The sequence below is a fragment of the Crotalus tigris genome, unplaced genomic scaffold, assembly GCF_016545835.1.
Source record: "Crotalus tigris isolate CLP2741 ecotype Arizona unplaced genomic scaffold, ASM1654583v1 scf7180000024131.857555, whole genome shotgun sequence".
Lineage (NCBI taxonomy): Eukaryota > Metazoa > Chordata > Lepidosauria > Squamata > Viperidae > Crotalus > Crotalus tigris.
The window spans coordinates 503,864-519,940 of record NW_024100405.1 but is presented as its reverse complement, the minus strand read 5'-3'; the positions used below and the strand labels follow the sequence as shown (position 1 = coordinate 519,940).

Sequence of the window (16,077 nt, the reverse complement as noted above, 5' to 3'; positions counted from 1 at the left end):
CCTCCATAGTTTCATGTTTATGTAACATGGCAGAGCCTCTATGGCAAATAATCTGGATAGCATAGGGGACCAGGTGGGATAATACACCTACGTGATGATGGCAGTTCTCCAGCACCATCTTCCATTGGCAACCCATCTGGAAGGAATGGAATCTTTGTAAAGTTTCCACCAAGACCATTAAACAGTCAAGAAGAATATTTTGGTTGATGGTATTGAACATTGCCAAGAGGTCCAGGAAAGTTAACAGAATCACAACTGCCACCATTTAGTGTTTGGCCTTGGTCATCACCAAAGCTATCAAACTGTATCATATTTTTTGGTTGAAACAAGTCCAGATAATCCAATTTTTTTTTCTGTAAAGTCTTATACCTGCCTCTTTGAAATAAGTGCAAAAATATCCAATAAACTTTTGAGGCATTGATCATCTCCATTCACACTGGAATAATGCCAGTCTGGTCAATTTGATCAGCTAAGTATGTTAAGCACAGGAGTGAAAATCAACAATCGTTTTGATTGTTTGGATTTTGTGATCAACAATAAAAATAATCCATAAGAACAGCACAAATGATTGCTAATATTGCCTTCCTATGAACTGCCTCAATACTTAACAAACCAAAGGCAATTGGACTGTTTGGACAAAATAATGAAAAGTGCTCACCACAATATATTCATGAAGTAGATCATACAGCATCAAAAGGTATTGTTGACTTGTGCAATGAGAGTAGAGAAGTACGTTCTCTTTGCTGCAGATGGACTCTAAAAAGACCTATTTTTTACCAGCCACTGATCTCACGTTATAAAATAAATCTTACACTTTGGAAGGCCCACCATTGCTACATGACTTTAGATAGACTGCCTTACTTCTCTCCAACAAGTAGGTTGGGGACACCAATATATCTCCCAGTTATTACATAAGGATGTACAAACAGAAATAGAAAATAGAAATAGAAATAAGAATAGAACAAAACAGAACAAAACAGGAGTTGGAAGGGATCTTGGAGGTCTTCTAGTCCAACCCCCTGCTTAAGAGGAGGCCCTTTACCATTTTAGACAAATGGTTGTCCAGTCCTTCTTAAAAGCCTCCAGTGTTGGAGCACCCACAACTTTTGAAAGCAAGCTGTTCCATTGGTTGATTGTTCTTACTGTCAGGAATTTTCTCTCAGGTTGCTTCTCTCTTCGTTCAGTTTCCATCCATTGCTCTTGTCTTTCCTTCTGGTGCTTTGGGAAATAGATTGACTTGCTCCTGTTTGTAGCAGCCCCTCAAATATTGGAACACTGCTATCTTGTCATCTCTGGTTCTTCTTTTCACTAGACATACCCAATTCTTGCAACCTTTCTTCATATGTTTTAGCCTTCAGCCCCCAGTCATCTTTGTCACTTTTCTCTGCACTCTTTCTAGAGTCTTCTTTATATTGTGGTGACCAAAATTGGATGCAGTATTCCAAGTGTGGTCTTATTAAAGCATTATAAAGCGGTAGTATCACTTTATTTCTTAGTCTTACTAAGCCATAATTAATAAAACCAAACAAATTCCTTCCTCAAAGAGCCTCAAGTTTCACCCAATGTTCATACATAAAGTGAATGTTGACCGTTGTACCCATCAGCCTCATCTCCCAAACCATTCTTGGAGTCTCCAAAGGGCAGCATTTCTTTAAGAATGAGTTAGAAAATCATTGCATTGCAGCAAAATGGCTTCTTCCAGGCAGAACTTTAACACTGCAGCTCTACACAGATGGCTGGCAGACTAGTAGTTACCATCCAAATTTCTCTCCTGTGGCTACTTGTGTTCCAGTCTTATCTTTGTTTGGCAGGACTGCATCAATTATTCTTGAACAAAACTTCAAATAATTTGAGCTGGCAACCCACATATTTAATGAAAAAATGGGAACAGTATTTTTTTAATTTTCCAGAAATGAGGCATTTGCATTATTAATCTGGGGAAACTGTTTTAAGAGATAATAACAACAGCAACATCCTTATTGTAGTTGCTTTCTATCCAATGAGTGTCTATGGGAAAATGACAAAACGTGTCAAAAGACTGCAATATATTACTTTTGTATGAGCATCAGACCATTGCACACACACATATACAGTGAGGAGACTTTACATCCTGGCATCACAACACAAATTTCTTCACTATTAGATTTTATGGATGTGTCTGGTGGAAACAAGGATGCTAGAAAGATATTTAGTTTTTCCAAAATTGGACGTGTTTTTTTCTACAATCCATTCCCTAAAGAAAGAAATGAAAGTCACCAGTTTTCCAAATGGTGTCCATGGTTAGCCCTGCTTACAGAAGTACTCCCTTCTCATACCATCCGAAAGAGTTCTCTCATAAGATGAGTTTAGCAAAACTCTGCAGTAGTAATACTGAATGACATATTGAAAGTTTGCAGGCATTTTGGAGCATATGAAAGTCTTTTTTTAAAAGCTGCCAATAATTTTCACAAGTTAGCACTTATGAAAGGTTAATGAGAGGGAGAGATTTCTGCTACGTAGACCAGCAGCTCCTTTGCAAATTAACTCACAAGTACAACCCACAAACTGAATCATAGTCTTCTAAAGCTAAATTATATTATCCCAGTGTGCGTGCATATCATTATCCTAAACTTTCATGAGATGCTGTCATATAATAGAAACATATTACTTTTTGAACTCAAAGGTGGAATTCCTTATTTTTGTACTAGGAGCTATTGTAGAATGACGTATAAGGGGAGTAACAATACTATGCATTTTCTATTGTCTGTGGCCAAGCCAGCCATGCATTTTTATGACAGAGATACTATTCAGACAACCATATCTGGACTGCAACAGTCCAGGTGAGCCCCTGATGGAAGCATCTATACTAAATTACTATTGTCATCTAGTGCTTATTTGAACTTTTGCAATCCAGCTATGGTAGCCTTAGAAGCCATACTTCTGGTGTTAGGAATGATGGCTAAAAACTGATATTTATTTCAGCCAGCACTGTCTGGATTGAGGACCAAGCCCATACATCGGGAAGGTGAGAAGATAACAAGAAATGGACAAACATGGCAGCAGCAATGCAATGAATAAACACTCACAATCTATGTAGTCTTTTTGATAAATCACATACATGCAGTTAGTCCCTTGCACGTCATCCATAATTATATTAAAGGCAACACATATCACACATACCACAATTTAAAATTATTAAATTTGTGCTGAAGCTTCTAAGCTCAAAATAAATTGGGGAAAAAGGGAGAGCAGTGGAATTTAAAAAAGAACAAAGTGAACGGTGGTGAGAAGACTTTAACTTATAATTAAAAAAACCAAACTAAGCTTAATTATTTATTTTAATAAGAGTTTATTTCAACATAGCTTCCCAGGAAAATGAAGAAGAAGAAGAGGAGGAGGAAGAAACGTTGTTTCAAAGCTGCAAACCAATTTCAGCAAAACAGAAGAATGCAACATACAAAAATTAGAAAGTAAAATAGAGTTTAAACAATGGAGAGATCAGAAATGTTACCAGGCTTGAACCAAGAAGTGAATGCTAAGCAAGTCTCTGCTTGACAGGCAGTTCAAACATGGCATATCAACAACACCAGAAAGGCCTTGTCCACTTATCTCACTTCAGATGAGGTCCAGGAATCTGGGAATCAGGTTCGATGGAAATTAAATGCTTTTCAATGTGTAATAGTGCTACTCTCATATAAAGATGGAGATTATTGAGGAAATGAACCAAATTCCTTTTGCAAGAAAACAAAAGGGATATATTTCTATCCCTGCACTCCTCAGTGATGAATGACTCCACCTACTACAAGATTGGCCACCTTAGATCCAGTTTGTTCTAGGAGAGCCAGTTTGGACTAGTGGTTAAAGCAGACCTGGACATTTATGACTTGTGGGCCACATCTGGCCGTTTGGCTGTCCCTATTCAGCTCATGGGATTGGTGGTATTGGAATATGGGATGGCCTTGACAGGGGGTGGAGGTGGGACAGCATCAGGAGCAGGGCGGGATTGGGGTGGGACAGCAGCCCTTCACAACAGTCACAGATTCTCATGTGACCCCTTGGGAAAACTGTCCAACTCCTGGGTTAAGGCAGCAGAAGACTGACAGTTCTAGCCCCACTTAGGCATGAAAGTTGGTTGGCAGACTTTGGGCCAACCAGCAGGAAACTGTGGGTTCTAGTCCCGCCTTAGACATGGAAGACAGCTGGGTGACTTTGGGTCAGTTACTCTCTCTCTCTCAGCCCAACTCACTTTGCAGGGTTGCGGTTGTGGGAGAAAATAGAAGGAGGAAGGAGTATGAAGTATGTTTACTACCGTGATTTAATTTATACAAATAAATTTGTACACCATCCAGAGTCCTCCCTCTGGGAGAAGGGTAATTCAAAAATGTGAAAAAAATGAATAAAAATAATAAAAGTGGGATTAACAATAAATAAATTTCAAATTTTTACTGCTGATAGGTTAATAGCCCATTTGTACTCCTGCATCTCAAGCTGTTTTATACTAAAATACAGTTCTTTGAACCCCATAATTTACTTTGTAAAGGACATCAGTTTTGCTTTCTGCTTAGTGCCTTTCATTTTAATCCTTTTGTCTTTTTCCTTCTTCTTCTTTTAAAAAGGATAAAAAGGTAATTCAAGTATGCTGCCTACCCTCTTCTTTTGTTGACTGGAGCAGAAAGCTTTGTTAGATGTCTCTACAGATTGCTGATATTACCGTGCTGCTGCTCTGTGATTAAAATTAAAAATAATTAGATCTGACCTTTAGTCTGATTGAGAAGAGACTGTTCCTAAGCTAATGTAAATTTATGCAAATCTATCCAAATATACAATTACAATTTCTTCAATCTCTACATTCATTCTAAGTCCTTACTGAAATCTATTATCTCATTTTTTCTGCTGTTCTTCCCCCACTCCAACTCCCACCCACCCCCAGGATCCATTTCTGCACTGGACAGATTTGAGATGCATGTGTTTGTTATTCCAGATGTTTCAATGTGAATCATTTTTTCCCCAAGCATCTTGAAGAGAGAGAGGAAGGGTTAGCCATGAGGAGAAAAAAAACCCAATATATTTCTTAGATTAGCCAAAATGTTATAATGTCTTGAGTTTATTAAAACTCATATTGTTCGTAAGATTAATTTTTTGCCTGTTTTCCAAGAGGTTAAGGTAGCTTAAATGGGACATTCCCTTCATTTGAACTTCACAATCACCCCATAAGTTGGGCTGAGAAAGGATGATCGAATCAATGTCAGTCAATGAATGTCCATGGTGTAGAGAAGTGCAGAGATAATGTTGACAAAAGGAATGCAAAAGAGGGAAAAATACTGGCAATCCTTGACTTTCAACAGTTCATTCAAAGTTACAACGGCACTGAAAAAGGGACTTACGATAGTTTTTCACACTTATGACCATCACAGTATCTGCATAGTCACGTGATCAAAATTAAGACACTTGGCAATTGACTCATATTTATGATGGTTGCAGCCTGCCAGGATCATGTGATGAGCTTTTGTGACCTTCTGACAAGCAAAGTCAATGGGAAAGCCAGATTTATTTAACAACCGGGTTACTAATTTAACAACTGCAGTGATTCACTTAATAATTGTGGCAAGAAGGGTCATAAAATGGGGCAAAACTCACTTAACAAATGTCTCACTTAGCAAGAGAAATGTTGGGCTCAATTGTGGTCGTAGGTCAAGGATTACCTGTAAATGGCTACTCAATAGTCCTGAGAGAGACAAGAATATGAGAAAGGCTCAAAATAACATCACCTTGGTCCTGTTTGAAATAAAGGACATAATTTTTAACTGCTCAGTTTCCTGCTTAATGCCATTCTGGCAGACTTCCAAGATTCTAATACCCTATAACAGGGGTAGGCAACCTTGGCTCTTTTATGACTCGTGGACTTCCTCTCCCAGAATTCCTGAGCCAGCATGGCTCAGTTTGGAAACCTCTCCCTTTCCCCTCAGCATGGCTGGCTCAGGAATTCTGGGAGTTGAAGTCCATGAGTCATAAAAGAGCCAAGGTTGCCTACCCCTGCCCTATAACAATAAAATTCCAGTCCTTCTTGCAGTGTCCGCTTTCTGAGGTGGCCTACCTCAAACGACTAACAACAGCCTGGGATGGACCTGAAAATGCCCAGCCTTTTTCAACATATCTTCAAACAGTGAAGACTTAAAAATTAACAAAAAAAGCAAGACATTTTTGTTTGGCCAAATTCTATCCATAATCTTTTAATATCACAGTCTTCACTTTCTATAACCTAATCCTTATGATATAATTCCTGGGAGAATCTCCATTATTCTTTTCAGTCTCGAGTCAAATCTTTTATTCCTTGTTAGCTTTTTAGGAAAAAAAAGGTTAGTTTCTCAAATGCTCTGTATTTTGCAGAGTTATGTCAGGTTTCCTGTTTTTAATCCCCTTGTTTGTTTATGTTAACATAGTTCAAGCAATAAGAAATAAAAAAAAATCAGAGATGAATTAGGTTTTGAAGGCAATGAATAGGATTAATTTGCAAGGGCAAACCTACAATTAGGCAGAGTGAGACAGCCACTTCAGACAGCAGAGATAAGTATCTAAAAGCAGCTAATTGCTAATAATTTAATTTTGGCCTGCTTAGTCTTTGGATAAGAATCCACCAGGGAATCTGAGGTCTGTAAGATAAACAGAATTTATGCATCCATTTACACATCCTGGAAGAAAGTACAAATGAGTCACTGCCAAATTGTTGAAAACTCCATGAACACACCTGTGAAATAACTAAAACAGGAGTGTTACCCAACAGCACCACCACTTAAAGAATGAAGTTCTCCCAGGAGTTTTCATCTGCTATATCCAAACTCTCCAAACATCTTCTATATCAAAACTTTGGAACTGAGAATGAGGAAAAGATGGGTCCTATTTACTACTTTATTTCAGGCAGAAAAAAAATATATATCTTGATCCAGCTTTGTTAACTTCTTCATTCTTATGGCAGCCTTTACTGGATTTCATTCTTTCCAACACTGATAACAAAAGCTAAAGAAGCAGATAGAAAAGAGATGCAGTCTCTTTTAGTAGTCATCAATTTACAAACATTTAAAGTTACAATAGACTTCCCCAGAGATATTTACAATCAGTTTTTAAAGTTATGATGACCATACCCCACATCCATGTTCACGTGATTGCATTTTGGATGCTTGGCAACTGGCTCACCTTGACAACTATTTGCAGCATCTCACACTCACTCAACCATGATTTATGATGCTTTTTGCCCATTTCCAGCCTTTTCTTCCAGTTTCTGAAAAAAAAAATGCCAATTTGGGAAAATTGGATTCACTTAATGACCACCACAAAAAATGGGGGGGGGGGAACCATTTCCATGTGATGCTTTGGCTTATGACTGTAATAACTTATGACCATAATACCAGGCTCAATTACAATCATATGTCAAGGACTACCTCTAGTCTGGGGAAGTCTAGTTTTAAAAGTGAAGTGTATAACTATTTTGTGAGGGCAAAATAGTCCATCTTTGTGGTCTGGGGACTGCACTTCCCTTCTGCTCACCCCCCCCCCCTCTTGGGAGTGTTTTGATGTTTCCAGAGTAGATTTCCGGAGACAACATTTTTAGATTGACTTTATTGTTTGGGGAGGGGGGAATGTCTGAAGGAGCAGAATTGTTGCTATAAACCTTGCACCAATTGAGATACCCATTTTGGCACTTAATAACTTGAAAAAATGAGAAAGCCTGACATCTTCAGGGGAGTTTAAGAATGTTTAAGTGGGTGCTGTGAATCTCTGCAAAGCTTAACGCACCCATTTTGTCCCTTAAAACATCCTCCAAAATTAAAATCAGTCCAAATATTCCATTGTAGAACTCATATGAGAGATGAGAGATCTTTGTCTTAATGCATTAATTTCATGCAGGGACCGGAGATCCATTGGCCCACAAGATGTTTTTACACTATAATTTCTGGAAAACACAGACAGCAGCAAATGGCACATAATACTAGGAACTGTAGTTGAACAAATTCTAGAGAATCAGAAATACTTTCCTCTCTGCTTTAATAGATTATTATGAGCTTCAACAAGCTTATTTTGGATCAGAAGGCAGGAAATACATAAATTAAAGTCTTTAACAAGAACTCTTTGATGGGAGCAGAAAGTAGCAACTACTTGTCTCCAGCAATCTCCTAAACCAGAACTGAACATAGTAGTTTTCTATCTCCTCCTATTGTTTTGCAGTAATCGACCTTCAGTGAAGTTTTGCTTCTGCACATTAAAACCTCATACTATCCAATAATGACTTTAGTTGCATTTTCCACAAATGTGTTTAGTTCTCTTTTACAGTCACTCAAGTTAATGGCCAAACATTTTGACTTCATCTTAGATCCCATCCATTCTTTAGTTTGAAGAGGTTTGATTACTTTAATTAGAGAAATTATTTTCAATTTTATCTTTCTTGGCATTAAATATGGTTTTCTGGAATGGTAGTTCTTCTTGTAATGCAGTTAGAATTCTTTCACATGTGTATTCAATTAAAAGAAATGCCTCAATTCATTCTGCCATTCAAGCCAGCAATCCATTAAGCTATAGAAAACCATTTACTTTGAATGGCATTTTGCTGTAATTTACTTCTTGATGCCGCAGGTCTCCATTTCAACCAAGAAAAGAAAAAAGATCTAACACTAATTTTATTGGTGTGTTGGTATTTATTATCTCAATATATGAAAATCCTAGAAGCTTGCAGCAGAAATTTAGAAACACAAATTGAAGTTGGCATCTAGGTCAACTGATCACATACTATTAGTTTCTGGTGAATTAACCCTAGACTGAATCTTATTAGTTCACAGTTGGATACTCAAAAACACTATTGTACTCCCATTATCCCCAGTTAGTGTAGCCAGTAGCCAGGTTGCTTCAAATGATAAGAACTTCAGATCAACCAAGTATTGCTGCTATGCAACTTAAATGTGACATTGTAATTAGCATATCCATTAGACTTGCTGATGATCCTCTTTGCTGCTCCTACAACGTTTTATGCATTTTGGATGTGCAAAACAAAGATTCTGTCCTCATAATCCATTGAATGCGGACTGCAGTTCCAAATTATTTTCTCATTTATTTATTTGCTGGAAGATCATTTTCAAACATTTTATTTATTTATTAAACTTTTATGCCTCCTATCTTGCCTAGAGACAATGCTAGGCAGCTTACAATAATAAAAATACGATTGTAAGATAGAACATTAAATATTGATTTAAAATTGAAGCTGGGAAGGAAAGGGGGAAGATGCACATGGGAAGGAAGTGAGTCTTAGTCCTTTAACCACTTTCAGACATGCTTCCATGGAGGCCCTAGACCACTTGGCAGAGCCAGGACATCAGGCCCTTTTGGAAGCTAAAAGGCTGGATTCGGATCTCACCTTGGGGGGCACAAATTCCAGAGGATGGGAGGCATGACAGAAAAGGCTTTTCTCCTGGACATTGCCCACTGGAATTCCTTGACTGACAGGATCCACAGCATGCCCTTTCTGCCGTTATGGACCAGGGCCTCATTGAAAGATCCAGAAAACATCTCCTCCTAAAATGGAGATATTATTACTGCTTGAATACAGCTGGCAGTCACCATCCTGGACGCTTTCACCAGCCAGGAGGAACAGAGATCTAATTGACAAGTTTGACAGCATTGAGGATCTTGTCCACTTTATCAGGTCCAACAGGATCAAACTGTTCCCAGATAATCCTGTAAGACCTTTCCCCAGGCATCTCTAATGGATCTGCACCACACATGGATTCCAACGTGAAACAGATCTGCATTGTATCCTAGTTTACAGACTTGGAGACTTTTGTTTAAACTGAGTATTAAAAGACTGAGTATAAAGGACTGAATATTAAAGACATATTTACATGGCAACATCACTTTCCAAGTCCTAGAAGGGTGGAGTAGACCTGGAGCAATAGCTTATTGTTGGGGAAGGTGCGTTTTGCACTAAAGTATTGTGTACAGTTTTGTCATGCTATGTGTGCAGTCCTTGAAAAGCGAAGAACCCTCACAATTAGCAAATAACACCTCTTCCCAGTTTCTTGTGCAGAGAATTGCAATTTTTTCTTAAATACATAAAGCAGCTAACATGGCGTTTGGGCAGACAGGGACGTATAAAAGGTACCTCTTTAGCCACAATCGTCTTTTAAGTTTCCGGAGCTTTAGAACCCATACTTTGCAATCTGTAAATTTCAAAATTTCAAATTTCAAAATTAAGATCAGAGTCAGAACATGCAAGAGAGTTAGAAAGGTCAAACTTCTGCCAGCTACATTTTTTTACATGTCAGGCAGAAAAGCTCCCCCCCCCTTTCTATTTGTTATATACCTATGGAGTACACATACATATGAAATACAGGAGCTCTCAAGCACAGAAAAAATACTCAAACATCTTTTCATATTTGGAGCTTAGCGAGTAAAAGGCTGACAAGCAATGCAAAACTGTCAGAATTATTCCACGCCATCAAAACCATCAACTTTTTCAAAAGATGAAAACGTTTTCAGCGAGCACAACTTGAAAAGATTATTTTCCTCCCTTCCCTTTCCTCTTACAATGCAGATGAAGCAAATCACTTCTATAATGCTCAGATTTTGCAAGGCGCATGAGATTTGTCTTAAACTTTTGAACAACAAAAACTCAACCATCAAAACGATGTTCTCATTATTCTTGCAGCCACTGTTGATAGCTGTCACCAGCCAGATTATATTCACAAACAATTCTGAGAAAAAAGTTGGCTTAGGGATGTTTGGAATATAATAGCTATTGCTCTAGCACTGAAATTTTGGAGCCAACTTCAGAAAAAGGGACTTCTGTATGCTTGGAAGCAACCAGTGCAAATATTGGCTATATATTCTATGAGGAATTTATCAAAATGTTTGTTCCTATTCTGACTTCATAAATATCTGAGTGTATTATCATGCCTACTTTATCCATACATTGGAATAAATTAGATTTTATGATATATCAATAATTCTGACAAGGACTATGTATTGACTTTTCTTTATCTCAACTGGGAAATGTTAACATATCTTCTGTTTTAAGACAAATGAAAAGAAAATTTAGATATAATTTGGTACCTGGAGTAAGATAAAGGTAATTGAGATGAATTTGTTGCTGTTTTACATTCTAAAAGGTCTTTCGATGTTTATTTTATCATACTATTTTAAAGCAGTTTACAGGCTAGTGAATGAATTTTTATAGGAGCATCCTGAGATTTTCCCTGCAGAAATTGCAATTACCTGTTGGAAAACATTGGTTATTATTGGGCATTTCTTTTACATTTTTTACTGACTATAATAAGGAATTTCAGAACGCTGTTTTGATTTAAGAGCTTGTATTAGATCTAACTGGAAATACTGGACTCTCTATTTGTGAGTAAATCTGTTTAAAAACCTTGAATCCTGTTTGTGGGCAGATCTGTTTAAATGTCTATACTTAATACTGCAAAATGTGTACAGAAAATATTACGTTGTGTGGATAATTCTGATTCTTTTGCTCCTGGAATCTTACTATACAAATTTAAAACAGGATAAATCTTGGAGCATTTCCTCCCCTAATGGGATTTCAAATCAAAATTTAAAGTTCCAAAATTAAAGAACAAATTAAATGTACCTCAAAGTGATCTCGGGTATTTATTATTTGGCCTGTTGGGTCTATTTGCTCCATCAATCACGCGTTTGGTGTTGTGGTTAAGGCATCAGGCTAGAAAACCAGACTGTGACTTCCATTCCCATCTTAGATATGAAGTCATCTGAGTAACCTTGAACTAGTCACTTCTCTTTCAGCCCTAGGAAGGAGGTAGTGAAAAACCACTTCTGAAATCTTGCCAAGAAAACTGCAGAGATTAGTCCTGGCAATCACCAGGATTCAACACTGACTCTAAGGCCCACATATATACATAATTTGATACAAAAATGTGGTAATTTGAGAAATTTGGGCATCACTATTGACACCTTTGCAAGGGGAAAGCCTCTGTGTTATATGCGTGAAATATTTAATAGCCATTAATTTGAAAACCATGACAACTGGGTTTCTTGAACCAAGCAAGTTCAACCTATAGGCAAGATAGTTAAAATAACGGATATGTTTTTAATAACTTTTCTTCCTGTCTGATCTTTATTCAGGGGGAGGAACTATATCATATTTAAGGTCATTTTCTTGTTGAATACATGTGATGATTATGATAATATCCAGCTAAGATAGAAATGAAGTACTGATTCTGGCTTGGATAGATCAACAGATAAATGTGAATCAAGTGAAAGGCTTAGTAAAATAGGCTGCTGTTTTTGGTGATGAAACCCTGCAAGAAATTTTGGGTTTGGTGTATTTAGGAGAAGCTAGCAACATTAATTCAACTGACAGCTTTGAAACTTCATCCACAAGGTCAGATATTTCTATATTTGTTCTGTTTCCCTTAGTGATGTGTGGTAATACATTCATATTTCTTCATACATGAATGTTAGTAATAAAACTGCATTTTTGACACCTGCTGTTGACACACCTAGTTACTTGTTTTCTGCATGTCTTCCAGTTTCTAAGGAGAAATAAAATAACTTTCCTTGTTGATTTTAGCTGGAAAGAAACTGCATGTCTCTGATTGGTTAAGTGCCATCAAGTTGTTGAATCTCAGCAACCACATAGACAGACATTTTCCAAGATGATCTGTCTTCATCCTAGCATTTTAGCTCTCTCAATGGTTCATTAATCGCTGTTGTAATCAAGTCCATCCATCTTGCTACTGGCTATTTTATTTCTCCTTTCCCAGTGTTATTGACTTTTCAAGGGAGCTAGGTTTTTGCATAATGTGTTTGAAGCCTTATAGGTTAAGCCCAGTCATCTAAAACAGGGCTCTTCAACCAGTGGTACGGGTACCACCTGTGGTACATTGGCTCCTGGCAGGTGGTACGTAACCATCCTAGAAAAGTGGTAGCGGGGGAGGGGAATGAGCTGAACTGGTGGCAGCACCGCACAAGCCTGAGCGAGAGATGGGTGGAGTTGCAGGGCTCAGTGGAAGCACCAGGAACAGCGCTTCTTTGGGACTGACAGGGCTCAGTGAAAGCACCAGGATCAGCGCCAGGCTCCAGCTGGAGCTCGGCGCTGATCCTGGTGCTTCTGCTGAGCCCAGAAGAAACGCCGATCAGCTGGAATGTTGCAGCATCTCCAGGATCTTGTGATTTACATTCAGATGCTTGGCAACTGATTCATATTTATGAGGGTCACAGTGTCCCAGGGTCATGTTAAGTGACCAAAACCTGCTGCAACCACCCAGCAGATGGGGGGAATAAAAACCAAACACCCCCCCCACCCCACCCCTGCTGCCAATCCTCAACAAAAATGTTCACAACAATGAAAACCTCAGAAAGGAGGAAGAGCGCCACCGGGCGGGCAGGCAGCTGTCTTGCTCGGCTGTGGCTTGGGGGGCACTTTTTTCAGGGCCATTGTAACTTCGAACAATCACTAAGTGAACTGTTGTAAGTCGAGACTACCTGTACTTTATCATTTTTTTTGTCATCAAGTTTTTGACACCTTGCTAGGCGACTGGTGGTACTTGGATATTGACATATCCTAAAAGTGGTACAATGGGTGAAAAGATTGAAAAGTCCTGATCTAAAAACTCTAAATTGATTTGTTCTAAGAAACATTCATTTGTTTTCTTGGGTATCTATGATATGCTTAGGAGTTGTCTCCAACATCAACATTCAATAACATTAATATTCTTTTGATCACACTTCTTCAAAGTCCAACATTCAATTCCACAGAATGCCATAGCAAAAACATTATTTGCACAATTCTTCTTTATAAGTATAGAGTACAGACACATCGTGGCATCCAAATATCTTTCTCAAAGCCTGTGGTGTCTTTCTTGACTAGTGATTCCTTTTCTCTTGATAGTCAGTCCTAACAGACAAAAAATATTTGCTACTTCAAAGTCTTCATTTTTAATTCTGAAGCTTCTTACTGAACCAATTATCACTAGTTTGGTCTTCTTTATGTTAATTTTTAGTCCCAGTTTTTCACTGTGCTCCTTGACTTTTATTACTCAATCTTGCAGATCATTTAATTTTCTGTTATCAGAATAGTTATTAATGTTTCTTTTTAAATTTACATTCAAGCATTAATTTAAAAAATGTAAATATAAGCACATTTTTCTTTTGCTTTAATGCTTTAAATTAAATATTGTTTGAAATGAAACATTTCCTTTAAGGACAATCTAGGATAAACTGGTAATCTATAATTCTATTTTGTAATATGCCAGGGCTCATGAGATGTTCTGGAGAACTACTATAGTTGTGAACAAAATCACAGGAGGATATGCTTGATTTATTGAAGTATCTACCTCTGAGACCTACAGTACATATTACAGAAGGCAAAACTATGAAAGGTAATCTAACTTGAGAATTGTAATTACCATTTTGTAGGACTGAGGCTTAGTCTAGCATATCTGTGGCCTCAATATGTAACGATGCAGGAGGTGAGTGTTACAGCAAGGCAGGGGAAGCTAAGACAATTAGATGACTTTAAGCCAGTCATCATATATTTTTGTTGTATACAGCTTTGACACTTTGGAGTAAAACTGAATATAAACCAAGTAAACAATAGATGTTGGAGCACATTACTTGGTAAAAGGAATTCAATTTGTTGGGCCATCAGTTGTACAGATCTCACATAAGCAACATAGGATAATCAAATCCCCTACCAAATATACTGTATGATCTTACTTAGCCTTTCACACAACTTTAATTAGAAGTGCTCTTCACCTATCCTTGGGCAAGCAGAATAGTAAACCAGCATAACTTGCCCAACTGCTGTCCCTACCTCCACAGTTTCTATTTTGGCTTGCTGTCCAGATGTTGGTGTGGTTTAGGGCCTGTAGGGCATCTAAAGAAAAGCCACTAGTCAACCTCTTTGGCTTAGCTGCCCTCCCTCTTCTTCAGGATTACCAACAAACAAGTGATTTGTGGTAGAGTCTAACAGATGGCTAGATTCCTGGGTTTAAGCTTTCCACCCAACCTTTCACTGAGATAGGTGATTATGAAGTGGGTAAAGGATGCCTAGTAATGCACGAGTGGTTTTTCTGCTTTATCAGGCAATCCCCATCTTACCTAGCAGATTAATTCTGGTTCTTGCAGCTGATGCATCAGTGGATATGATGCATGGCAAAACAGAGGTAAAAGCAATTTGCCAGCAGCTGATAAGCAAGGTGAAGGGAACTATTGGAAAAGACCTTTACCAGGAGCCCCCATCAGCTGTTCAGGGAGTTGGTTTGATGTGGTTTTGATGTGTTTATACCCATTATCATCTCCCTTATCCATTCAAGAAGTGAGGGAGTTGCAGATAATGAACAGCTGATGGCTGCTCTCCCCACTCTCCCCTGAAAAGAAATGGATCAGAGGATCCATTTTTGGGCAGCATTGTTGCATAGAAATGGAGAGCAAGCATCTTGTCCCTTTAATGGCTTATAGTGCCAGCAGCATGGAAAGGGATGTGTAGCAGATTGCCCCAGGTTTACTTTGACAGTGATTGCTTCAGGCTTAAAGGGAAAGCAAAGAGTAATTATTAAGGACAACTCAAGATTGTCTCAATCATGGTCTAAGGATGAGATGAAAGCAACATCACAAGATGAAAGAGTGTATGAGGACCTATTCTAATAAGTATGTCAGGGTGTATCCCTAGATGGAACTCCAGGAAGATGGAAGTAAAAAAAAAAAGGGGGGGGGGGTTATTTATCTCACTAACATGATTCTGGCAGGCTTTCAATGAAGTACTTACATGGCAGACATAAATATCCAGAATTTCTATGAGGATGTCTGGGGAAGGAGAAATAGGATGGAGAAGTAGATCTTTCCTGAGATTTCATCTAGCTTCAGGGATAGCTATACATATACTCAAGATAAAAATGCAATAGGTTGTTGGATAGAGAAGGAATGGATGGTTTGTCCCATGCTTCCTTCAACTACTTGTATAGCTTTGTCCCTGCTCCCATGCTGTGAGACTGGAAGCCAGCATGGTCAGGTCATCTCAGAAGACAGTCCTTCTTCTGCTGGCCAACACAGCAGTAAAAGCAGCTGACCTTATAGAAA

At 38.2% G+C, this 16,077-nt stretch overlaps 1 protein-coding gene across 2 annotated transcripts in view; it reads right to left on the bottom strand.

Annotated features, from left to right (window-relative positions):
* SERPINI1 (serpin family I member 1) overlaps nucleotides 1–16,077 on the bottom strand; it is a 104,792-nt gene that overhangs the window by 56,024 nt on the left and 32,691 nt on the right. Inside the window, exon 2 of one of the 2 annotated variants that reach the window (XM_039322819.1) lies at nucleotides 7,171–7,255. The exons of the other annotated variant lie outside the window; for it this stretch is intronic. The gene's annotated coding sequence lies outside the window, so the exon portion shown is untranslated. The remainder of the gene's footprint in view (nucleotides 1–7,170; nucleotides 7,256–16,077) is intronic. 2 annotated transcript variants of the gene reach the window in all.